The sequence below is a fragment of the Triturus cristatus genome, chromosome 5_2 (genome assembly GCF_964204655.1).
Source record: "Triturus cristatus chromosome 5_2, aTriCri1.1, whole genome shotgun sequence".
Taxonomy (NCBI): Eukaryota; Metazoa; Chordata; class Amphibia; order Caudata; family Salamandridae; genus Triturus; species Triturus cristatus.
The window spans coordinates 12,750,450-12,762,834 of NC_140588.1; the positions used below are offsets into that span (position 1 = coordinate 12,750,450).

At 49.2% G+C, this 12,385-nt stretch overlaps 1 protein-coding gene across 2 annotated transcripts in view; it reads right to left on the minus strand.

Moving 5' to 3' along the window:
* Positions 1–12,385, minus strand: part of LOC146822587 (fibrous sheath-interacting protein 2-like) — a 638,078-nt gene that overhangs the window by 396,282 nt on the left and 229,411 nt on the right. The window contains exon 3 of one of the 2 annotated variants that reach the window (XR_014962059.1): positions 9,535–10,025. The exons of the other annotated variant lie outside the window; for it this stretch is intronic. The gene's annotated coding sequence lies outside the window, so the exon portion shown is untranslated. Of the gene's footprint in view, positions 1–9,534; positions 10,026–12,385 lie in introns of those variants that run through there. 2 annotated transcript variants of the gene reach the window in all.

A 12,385-nucleotide genomic window follows, 5' to 3' on the forward strand; every position in this document is an offset into this window, starting at 1 on the left:
TGGTGTTCCATCCCTGGTCTTGCAATGTGGCGATCCTGCTGCGATGCGCTGTGTGTGGTTGGTCTCCGGTGCTGTGGCTCATGGGTTCGTCTTGTGTCTGGTGGCTCCAACTCCCTTGGGTCCTACTTGGGGTTTGGTTTCTGCCTTGCTCTTCGCCGTTCTGGTTTGGTTGGGGTCCTCTGGCTTCCGCCATTTCGGTGCAGTGTGTTCCTCTGGCTGGCGCGTTCACTCGTCGTCCTGACGGCTTTGTCCCTTCCTGGTTTTCCGGGTGGGGTCCCTTGGGGTTTGATTCCGCCCTGGGAGCTCTTGCTCTTTGGTTCGTCTTGTGTCCCTGGTGGCTCAGGGTCTGGCAGGGCGATGGTTCGTTTTCCTGCAGCGGTTTTCAGTTTCCCCCATGTTGTGTCTGTTTTGCCGTCTTGGTTCGGGCGTGCGGTGCTTGGTTTTGGCCATTTGCCCTGGGGGTTGTGTTTCCTACCCCGCTGGGGGTCTGTCCCGGAGCCTTGGATTCCTGTTCCGGTGTTGTCCCTGGCTTTTCTTCCTTTCGGCCTGCCGTCCTTCCGTCCTATGGCCTCCTGCTCGCCATTGTGTGGCGTTGTCTGTGGGTTCTTGTTGGGCGTCATCCTTCGCTCTGCTGTTGGTTTCTACGTCTGGGGACGGGCGTCTGGCTCTTGTCCGCCCTTCGCTGGGCTGTTTCGGTGGTCTCCTTGCCGGCTCTTGCCGCTCCTCCTGCTTCTGGGGGGCTTGCCCTTTTTCTTCCTGTCGGGGGCCCCGTCCATTGCTTCCCCGTCATTTGTTGTTCCCGGGCTCATCCGGCTGTTGTGCCGCCCCCTGTCCGGGTCGTTCTTATCCTCGGCTATGCCCGCTGCCGGGCCGCTCCTTTCTTCGCCGGTTGTTGGGCTGCCCTTCTCGGGTCCGTTGTGCTCTGGGCCTCTGGGGCGTGTCGTCTTGGTCGGAACGGTGGTTTGGCACACACCTCTGTAGGGGTGTGCGTTTGGTGGGCTCTTTTTGTGGCCCCCCCCCGACTGTTCTTGTTGGGGTGCTCTGATTTTGGTGGTGCCATCCTCGGGATGTGTTTCGTGTATTTTTGATCCTGGTGGGCGGGCGGTGGTGGTCCTTCCCGTCCTGCTGGTGTCTGTCCTTTTTGTGCCTGCCTTGCTTCCGGTTCCGTTCTGTCTCCGCCTGTGTTGGCGGTGGTGCTGGCGGCCTTTGCATCTTCTCTGTGGCGCCCTCTCGGTTCTCTTTCCATGCTGTGCTTGGGTTGCCTACTGCGGCCTTTTTGGTGCTGCGCCTTGCCGTTTGGTTGGCTCCTCCGGCTTCCCGTTCTTGGCGTTCCGGGCCCCTTGACCTGCTTGCGCTGTGTGGGTCTGGCCTCCTCTGCTCTGGCTGGTTGGCTGGGTCTGGGCCGATTTGCGCCTTGTTGTTTGCCTATCTGGTTCTTCGTGGTGCTTTGGGCTTCCTCTCCGATGGGGTCATTGTCCTTTGTGTCTTCGGACTGTTCTTTCTTGGCCCAGTGTTTCGGTTGGTCGGTTTGCTGTCGCCCGTTCCTTGGCCTCTCTGGGATTTGTCCCGGTCCTGTGGGGGCTTCTTGTTGCTCTCCTGGGAGGTTTCTCCCCTGCTTCGTGATCTGGGGTGTTTGCAAGGTTCGCCCCTGTTGGCGTTTTGGCGCTGTCCTTGCCTGGGTCACTTTTCTTCTGGCTCTGGCCGTGCCGCCCGGCCGGCTCCTATTGTCATCTGCTCTCTTCCCGTTACTGTGGGTCGGCCCTCTTCGGTGACTGGTTGGGAGTTCTCCTGGGGGTGTCTGATGCGGTTTGCTTAGTTTGGGTCCCCGGTGTTGGGTCTTCGGCCTTCTCGTCTGGACTCCCGGCTTTGCGATTCCGGGGGTCCTTTTCTTCCGGGGCGTCTGGGCTTGTTTGGCCTGGCTGGGGTTTTTTGTCCTGTCGGTGGCACTCGCCTGGGTGCGTTTCCATTGCCATCTGCTGCTGCGGTGGTTGTCTTGGGAATTGTTCCTTCTGGGTCCATGTTTTGTCTGTGTGGGCGTAGGTTTTATGTCCTGCCTCTGATTTCTGGCTTCCTGGCTGGTTTCTGTTCCCTGGGATGTTGTTGGGTGCCCGGAGATGCTGAGTCTCCGGGGTTTTTTTTCCCCAACGGGGCCCTGTACGTCTGGTGTGGATTTCTCTTCATCGTTCTTGTCCCTGGTTTTGGGATTCCAGGTCCTGTTGCCTCGGTGGCTCCCTGGGAGTTTTGTCTTGGCCCGGGCTTGTTTCGCCCTACCCTTCTGTTGCGCTCCTGTTCCTGTTGGTTCTTCTTTATTCGACGGGGCATTGCCTGGTTGTTTGCTGACTGGCTGTGTGCCCTCCTGGGTGATCGCTTCGGCGACTCGCTTCCTTCTTGTGGGACGTCCTGGGTCGGATGGTCCCCTCTCGCTTTTGGCTGTCCGTTGGGCGGTCTTGGTGTGTTCACCGGCTTGCTGCTTTCCCTCTGGGGCCTGTTTGCTGTTGCTTTCGGCTCTGTGCGGTCTGGTTCCGTGCCTTCTTCGGACTTTGGTTGGGCCGTTTTTTTTGGCGTCACTTCGTGTCACGGGGTTCCGGGTTTTCGGCCTTCCCGGTGTTTTTCTGTTCCGGGATCGTTCTTCCGGCTCGTGGGTTGCCTCTCTTGGGTGGTCCTTCCACTCTTCTGGTCTGTTGGGTTTGCCTCTTTCCTGGGCGTACCTTTCAGGTCTGTTGGTTTCTTGTGAGTGTTCATGAAGCCGTTTGGCTTTGGTATGCGCTCACTTTGTAATCATGTGGCGAGGAAGACTAACGAGGAGGTAATGCCCCGATTACTTACTGGTAATCTTCATTACTCCGAGTATAGTCTTCCTCGCCACATGAGTTCCCATCCCTCCCTCCCTGTCTGGCTATCGGCTTCATGTTTGTGCTTGGTGGTTTCAGGCTGATGGGTTGGACCGACCCGCCTCTTATAGAGGTCATGGTATACTGGGTCGGCCATAATGGGAAGGGATGGGAGGCATGGGAGGCTGACTTTTCTGCTTGGGAGGGTTCTGGTGTGGAGCTGAAGCTCACTTTGTAATCATGTGGCGAGGAAGACTATACTCGGAGTAATGAAGATTACCGGTAAGTAATCGGGGCATTCTTAAACTTGAAACTGAGTTACTAATTAATTGTAGATCGTTTAACGTATAGAGTGCCTCCGCTCCAGGCTCCCAAGTTCTTTGTGGCAGTTCTGGCAGATGCAATCTTGCGCGTTCCACGCCAGTCACAAAGGCCTTTTTGAAGACAACTGTTTTGTTGACTTCGGGCAGGTGGATCTGTAGATGATGGATACAGACCAGGTCGGACCAGTTGGCCCGGTTTCACGGCACCCCCGGAGGCTGGTCCTAGGTGCAATGTGTTGTGCGACGCTCGTACGCTGTCCTGTTTCCCATAACAAGAGAAGGCTGGAATTCGAAGTCTGTCATCAGGTAAGCTGGGCTGAACGCCCCCCACCCCTCCACCACCACCAAAAAAACGAATCCTTTTGTTCAGACAGGTACACATACGTGGTGCCCATCTCGCTCAGCAGCCTTTTCAGGCGGAGAGGACAACCCTTTGAAAGACACTTGAGGCTGAACATCGTGTGTGTCCTGACCACACTGCAAGCAGGGTTCGTCCCTACAAAACACGTTCTTTGTTTTACTGACAAGCTGAGTACCATTTCACATATCTCAACGTAATTTATAACAAGCATTTGTAATGCAACGGGTCTCGCATTTATGCGAGTTTGAACTATTGGCATTGTAAATGACATTGCCTTTTATTTATGTTTTGGTTTTTGAAACATAAATAGAACGCATTGTCATTTACAAAGCCTATAGCTTAAACTCGTGTAAATGCGAGACCTATTACATTGCAGATGCTTGTTACACCTTTTTTTTTTTTTTAAACAATTTTTATTGTTTTCAAAACAACAACTCAATACATGCCCCTCTACCTCCACCGTCGAAAGGAGAACTGTACATTTATCATTGCTACCAAACATCCAGGAGCTTAATCATCCTTCCCATGTGGACCCTCCCGCCCTCCCTCTCCCACCCCATGTCAGTGTGCCCCCCTCTGTCGTCCCCTCTCCTTACGTACCCTTCCCCGACTATGAGTCATGTACGGGTGCTCAACCGCCCCTAGGAAACCCAGGCTTTCCCACACATCCCGCTACTTCTAAATCCTCCAGTGCTCACCAGTATTCCTCCCCTACTCCCCCCCCACCGTGTCCTCCTGCCTGTCAGACGTGCTCCCTGCTTCCCCTGTGTCAGACATCAGCCCCTGAAATTCCACCACCAGCGCCTCCCACGCTCGGGCCGTCGCCAGAGCTCTCTCGTCGTCCCTCCGGAGGGCCAATTGCAACCGGAGCGTACCCTCCGCCCCAGCCCATCTCGCAAACGCCACCCTCCACCGCAAGAAACTTGGCCCCGCCCGGGATTTCCAGTGCATGGTCAGTTCCCTCTTGGCCATGATCAACCCTAAATCGTAGAACTTACTGGTAACCTTCGTCCGTCGGGTGTGGGGAAACCAAAGCAACAAGCAAGCCCCCATTTCCGGAGCAATAGAACGGTCTGTCACCTGATTCAGGCAATCCACTACATCTGCCCAATAGTCACCCAACTGCACGCAGGACCAAAACATATGGCGGAAATCGGCCCCCTCTCCCCCACACCTCGGGCACATGCTTGTTACACCTTGCCTGGGAATCCCCCAAAAGTACTGGAAAGCAGTGCATCACACCTCCAACAAATCACAGGGCACCCTTCTACACAGACACCAGTAGTTAGCCTCTTGGGGTATGTTAAAGAGGAACCGCCAGAACATAGGCGTTTGAACGCTAAGCTCCTATTAGTGGCCAAGCGCCAAGTAGCTAAACACAGGGGAGGGAAGACCCCACCACGGGTTGAACACTGGCTACAAGACGCAGTCTATTGCCATAAATAACTATCTACTTATTGGAAACTGCTGCCACCTACGACCCACCACAAAGATAAATGGGAGCCTCTACTGGCATATTAAAGATCGAGGGACGTCTTCACACCACAGGGGCAACCTGACAACACTCAGGAGACGTAGTACTAGGGAAGTTTTGGGTTGAGCAGTGTAGTATGGGTGGTACAATGGGTCTTGTTATCATGATGTGTGCCATGACATAATGTGCCCAATTGAAGTACCTTATGAAAGTGCCTTTAATAGATATTTATTGGACTTGTGAAATGTTAATGATTTCAGCATTCGGCAGGATAGACCAGGCTGTGGGAATTTATGAGAATAAATGTACATGAGGTACTTGTTTCTTCCTCCCACTTTCCTTCCCCTCTCCCCCTCCTCTCTTCCACTTCCTTCTTCTCCCCCCCCCCTCTTCTTATAACAGTTGACTGCCTGCTGAAACTGTTGAGGCTGTGGCCTCATTTGTGCTGTTATTTGAAATGACAATAAAGTTAAATTAAAAAAAAGAATATGTGGCTCTTGTCCACCTTGAACGGGAATATATGCAGTCTCAGTTGACTACAAGTCCAGATTCCTTACTATCAATTTGCAGCATCTGCATGATACGAGTTCTGGACGCAGCAGGTTTTTAAAGAAACAAAGAGTAGATTGTCTGCATATAGAGACAATCTGTCTTCCATACCGTTTTCCTAGGACAATCCCCAAACCTGTGTCAATGGCTCAACCACAAAAGCCCCTAAAAGCAGGAACAGGGGGATAACCCTGTCTTGTGCTCATTTCTATGGAAAATGGAGAGGATAGAGAACCGTTAACCTGCACTTAAGCCCAATTGGGTGCATACAAGATCTCATGAAGTTCACCTTGGACAATATTTGATTCAAGAAGATCCAACTAACAGAGTCCGACACCTTTCCAAAATCAGCCATAATAAAGTCAAACAGATCCTCAAGTTCATCTATAAAGGGCATAATCATGATGCAGGTGCAGTGGGCCATGTCAGGTGCTGTGGCCTGTCATAAATCTGTATGAACCAAAGTATGGATTCTGCCTCACATCTTGTTGGCTGGAATCTTTCCCAATAACTTAATTTCAATATTTACCCAGGCGATTGAGTGGCAAGAAGAGGTTTCTGGTGGCGGCCTGCCCGGTATAGGGTAACCATCGCCAGTGCTCCTCGGAGATCAAGTTAGAATAAGCTCTGTTGAGTGGCTTCTTCAAAGACACTAAGAAGGTGTGGGGCTAATGTGGAGGTGGGGCTAATGTGGAGGTGAACCCGAGATCTTTACCTGTGGGTAGGTCGTAAATGGCATTAATTATATCTTTGTCTATAAAGGAGCGATCAAGGATGTCTTCATCGATTTCAGCCAGGCTGTTTACTGATGAGGTTGTTAGTGATCGGGTTGTTATGTTCTCCGGTTGAGACGGATCTAGCCGCATATTATGATTCATAAAATTAAGCAAGTATTTCAGCAAAGGGCGAGAACCAACTGTCTTCCACCACCATATGTAGTCACTAACCAATATAGCAGTTTACTTGCCTTGACAGTGTCACCTAGCAATAAATGTACTGCTTCCAGATTGACTATCTCTTTTTCTAAGATTGGCTATCTCTCTTCCTAATCACCCCACTTGCCACTTACACAGACAATGGTCTTGTAGGACTCCCAGAGTATTGCCTCTGACTTGGGGAGAGGAGTTGGGCTAGCGGCTAGGGCGGTCGACCTCAAATCTGAGGAACTGGGATTGAGTCTCAGCAAGGACCGGCAACATCCTGTGATTCTGGGCAAATCACTTCATCTCTCGGTGCCCAATAAAAATGAATGTGTCCTCATGTAACGCAACTGGTGCTTGTGTAAAACGCTTTGATACCAGATACCTTCGGGTCAACTTCGCACTATATAAAACTCAGTGAAAATGAAAAAAAAATAAACAGATCCCTGGTTCAACTGAAAATAGGCCTTAGTTTCTTCTCTAATGTGGTCTGTGAAAGCACTGTCTTAAAGCCACACGTACTCAGGCCTAAAATGGTCAATTACTCCCATCAAAGCTATTGATTATTAGTCCCACAGGGGAGTGATCAGAGAGGCCTTGCGGATGTATGCGAACACCCTCTACCTTGTTCAGATCTATCTCTGCAGCAAAGAAGTAGTCCAGAGGGAGTCAGATTGGTGGCAATTCGAAAAGTACATGTGTAGGCTTTATAACCATTGTGCCAGATGCACTTAACATCGCCAAGGCCCAATGCCTCTGATCACTAGAGATAGCTATGGATGTCCATGTGGCAACAGTGTTAGTACCTCAAGTAAATATGTCTTACACTATGATTTCATTAAAATCCCCCTCCAATACCTACTGTTTCCAAAGGCGGAACCAGTAATAAGTCTGTGAAATTCTGAAGTGCGGTGTGGGTGATTGTTTGTGGAGCATAAACACTGAGTAGTGGCCATGGTGAACCCTCCATTGAACCCAAAACCATTACATATGTTCCCAAGGTGTTGTGCACCTGTTTAGTAACCTGAAAGAGTAGGGATTTGTGTGATAAAATACCCACGCACCTTGACTCTTTAGTGAATCCACAGTAACAAATCCCTATATAGCCATGTCTATGTATGAATTTACATTCAGACACTATCAGATCTTTCTCCAGTCCCCATCAGAGGTGTCCCCTGAAAGAGTACAATGTTGGGGGAATATCACCTAATGTACTAGCTGTCATGCCCCTTTTAAATTTGACTGACCAGGCCATTGACTTCCACATCAATATGTTATATTCAGTGGAGTATGTCATGATCCATCAAATATTAAGTGTTTTTGCTGTGCTGCTAGGTGAGTGTGCAGTGTCTGCTGTTGAAAACGTAACCAACCAAAACAACAAACTTCCCACAAACCTTCACCACATTCTTCCCTCCCAGAAGCATATGTCAGCCTACAACCCGGTTCAAACTAGTATTCACCAAAGCGGAGAGATTGGAATCTGTGGCCAATGCCACCTTGACCTCCATTCATAAAGCTCAAGAACTCCAGTGCCAGAGACAGAAATTCATCTGTCTCTGTGATATCACTCTCTGACTTCTGCAGCGTCAGCGTGGCATTGTTAACTTTGTGTGTCTTCACCATTCTAAGTGTGGGCACCTCTTCCACATAACTGTTTCTGACCGAACTCCAGGTACTAGTCATTGCCATTTCCTCCCCCAGGGACACACCTAGCCTGCTGACGATCAAAGGAGTAAGGGTGGGTCTTCTCATTGATCTTGGATTGGTCACAGGCCCCATTCTTCAACCCTGTCCCACACCTTCTCAGGGGTACTAAAAAGTGTGCTTCCCTTGAAATTTTACCCTTGGCTTTGCAGGGAAGACCAAACATATTTCAAGGTCATTGCCCCCAGTTTTTGCTTTACCATAGTAAAGGAGCATCTTTGCTCTTGCACTTGTTTAGTATAGTCCAGGAACAGCATCAAAGTGCTGGAGTCTAGCTTGTACGTTCCCGCCCTTCTTGCTACCCTGAGGACTACACCCCTGTCCATATAATTGAAAAATCACATGATGACAGGCCTGGGTGGTGCACCAGTAACAGGGGGGGCACCAAGGCCTTATTTTGGTTAGGAACTGGGTTGAGGCACCACCTTCTAAGCCCTCCAGGACTCCAACCAGCCTAACAGTGTTCCTCCAGGCCTTACCTTCTGCATCTTTCATACAGATTGTTTGCTGTTTTCTTTCTGTTCCATGACCTGGGCAACTAGGGACATAATTGAGCCTTTGGCTGACCAAATCTGTCCCTCTGCCTTTGTACGAGTGTTCATCCATGCGAACCTCATCAACTTTGTGCTCCAGGGAGCATCAAGATTCTCTAGTCGCTCCAATGTTTGTGTTCATGGTTGCTTCTTTGGTTTCAGCCAGTCTTTGTTGATGCCATGGGAGGCCTCCCTCCTGGCACTCGTGTGAATTTGTCCATTTTGGTTCATGCCCATAACTGAATCTCAGTTGGCCTAAACATGGGCTTCAGAGATATATTGTCCCCTATGCAGGTTGAGATATATAGGTAGCTCCCAGCCTTATATCCAGAGTATCAACTCAGGACAAATCAGCCAGCCCTACGACTACCAACAAAGGTAGCCAAAGGCAGAAAACAGTCATTTAAAGACGATTTCTTTCCGGCTATTCAATCTAGAGCCCAGAGTCCAGCACTTATTTATCACAATACTGTTGTCGTCAGCACCCTACAATGAGCCCCCAGAAGATTCAGTCGTGATTTCCCCCTCCTCATGGACCATATTCCGGTGCTTAGCCATGCCCTCCCATTCTCTGACACCATTGAACATCAAGGCATACTACTATTGAATGCGATGTCTTGAAAAAACTATAGCTTCAATTAAAGAAACCCTATGTCTAGTTCACAAGAAAGGACAAATCTTTGACAAGACTGTATAGGCGAAAATAAGCGATCTTAAAAACAACATAGATGGGCAGAGGATAGTTGGTAGGTAAATGGGTATAATGATATTTATTGATATGTAAATCAAACGGAAAGAGCGCAAAACTTACATCTATCCAACAATCAAATATTGTAGTCCAAAATGATGCACTCCAGATACCAACTTCCAGTTCACTTCTTTATTTTCAAGTATTTCATGTGTAACGTGCTCCAACAAGTAATGTCAATTGCTCAGCATAGCCAGTTGATTTAGACAATCTTATACAGCCATTACATTGCTTTATACAGTCTTATACAGCCAACGCGTTTCGTCCCCCTTGGGACATCATCAGGGCTCCTAAATTTCAAAACATTGATGTAGATGCCAAATGCTGAAACTTATATATGTTCTTTTTATATGTCCTTCTCAGTCTTAAAGAAATTGCTTCTTCTCCACACAATTAACGTATTCTAAATCAGGGTCGGTTCACCCATTCCAAAAGAATTATTCTCCAAGCTCATTACTCCGTAATAATACGTGTTCTCAATGTCAATCTTGCACGCTGTATCAATTCTATCTTCAAATTCACGTCACATCCACAGCCGGTACGATAACGCATTTCGTCCCCCTTGGGACATCATCAGGGCTGTAAAATGAAAAAAACATAATATCACAATGCAATACTTATTAGCTTCTTCAGGAAAAAATTAAAATACACAAAAGAACACAATTTCATCCTAAAACCTGCCTATTTAACAATCTACTAAGATAGAAAGAAATACCCCTGAGCTTACTTAAATCACCCATGTATTAGTTAAGTCTTCACCATATTCAGTTTCACATATGTCAGCACTAATGGCCAAATTTTTTTTCTGCAAGAATTGCTAGAAATATCCTAAACGTCTTTTTACCCTTAATTTTCTCGTAATTTTTCTCTTTGAACCTAATATATGTCAAAAACTCAGGCACTGTTCTAAAACCTTGTTTCAAATGCATCTATTTAAAACAAATCCATAATTCTGTTGCCGTGTATTATTGATTACTGTAGGAAAGTGGGATCTGCTTCTTATGGTCACCCCCACTTTTAACTTGATGTTGCACTGTTTTTGACTAGTCTGACTGGGATCCTGCTAATCAGGACCCCAGTCTATCTGCTTTCTCCCTTAAATTGTCATGCATGTACTTTGGTACACTCCAGATTAGATACTGGGGTACCCTTCTCAGTCCCTAGAATATGGTACCCGTGTACCCAGGGCATAGGTACCCCAAAGGCCTCCAATGGGCCGAAGCATGTATGCCACCCATGAGAGGCCATGCAAAATGGAACTACAGGTCAGCTACTGCAACCTGTATAAGATGGTGCTTGCACCACTTACTTTAGATATAGGTTCACTATATCTATAGGTCACTACACTTAAAACTTATAAGTCACCCCTATAGCAGGCCTTATCAATCCTGAAGGCAGGGTGCTGGGTTTTTAGTGAGAGAGTGCGCCTGCATTAGCGAAGCCTCTCTGCAGGCTTCGGAGACCATTCTCCCGGGTAGTCTGTGACTCAGTCGGACATATAGGTAGAGGTGCATTATAACCTCGCGGTAAATGCTATCTCGAAAACGGCTGCATAGAAACATATTGTGTTTGGTATCAAACACCTTGGAATCATACCTCCACACCGGTAAGCAGTGTGGGAGGTATGATTCCACCTTCTGAAGAGAGCTTCATGGGGTATCTGATCTATCCGGTGCCAACCCTCTCAATCCGGTCAGCACAAAATGGATGCTGCCGACCAAAGACACATTTCTGCCCTCCTGCTGCTGAGTCAAGCTCGAGCAGAGGAAGGCAGCACAATAGGCATCCTGTCACAGGGAGGTGTGACCACCTCCCAGACAGGATCTAGTGTATTGGGGCTGGGTGGGTGCACTCTGAGAGTGCCTGAAAGTCTATGCTGGGGCAAATTTGGTGTCCCTGTGCATAGTCTAGCTCAAACTAGTTCTGGGAGCCACTGGCTCCTGCTCTGGTGCAAAACTGGACAAACGACATGGGTGTAACCACCCCGCTGTCCTGACCCTCCCCTAGGAGGGTTCCCCGAATCTGTCCAACCCCTTCCAGTGGGTACAAAAAGGCTTATCTGACTGTAAGACTTTAGATTTTACGTGGACAAGATTCTAAAAGAAGAAACCGCTGACCTTCGACCGTCTGGACACTCTGGACTTCGACTGGGCTTGAATTTTCCGTCCGAAGCTTTGTCTATGCCCTTGCTCCATACAGGCTACGTGCAGGACCTGTGGTGCACTAAGGACAACTGAAGAATCTCCCTTGGAGTGGAGGAGTCACTCCCCTGCATTTGCAGGCACCATAACGCAACTTACTGGTCTGCTGCTCCTGAGCTCCTGCAGACTCCGAAGATTTCAGCAACACAGGAGGTGAGTTTCTGAAGGTCCCTGAGGTCGATCTCCCTCTCAGCAAGTGTGAGGCCAGTATTCCACGTGGGGACTACATAACCCGAACACCTGTGCACCCAATCCATTTGCAGTTGCATATGCTGGTTGGCGATTCCTGAGCTTGTGCATTGGACTACGTGTAGTCCTGACCCTGAGCAGTATTTGCACCAAAAAACTCCGGCCTCCTCGCACTGAGTGTTCCGGGGGCTGGTACTTTGCAATCTGGCTCAAGGTCCACTTGCGACTCCTAGTCATTCGGCCTGTAGGCCCTCCTGAGGGTCATCTTGATTTCTGTTGCGCTTTCCTGGTTGCTCCAGATGTGCCCTGACTCCCCATTGCTTGGTGAGTCCCCTGGACCTTGCTGGTCCACACCGTAACCTGCTTGACCTTCCTGCTTGGATTGCTTTTGCCAAGGCTTGTTGGTGCTCCAGCCGGACACCGACCCCTCTGCACTCGGCATCCTTCGTGGGACAGCTCACCTCTGGCTCCTGGTCATCATAGACGTCTCCTGGTCCTCGTGGCTGCAGAGTCCAGCATCCCTTCTTCGCACCTGAAGCACCCAACATC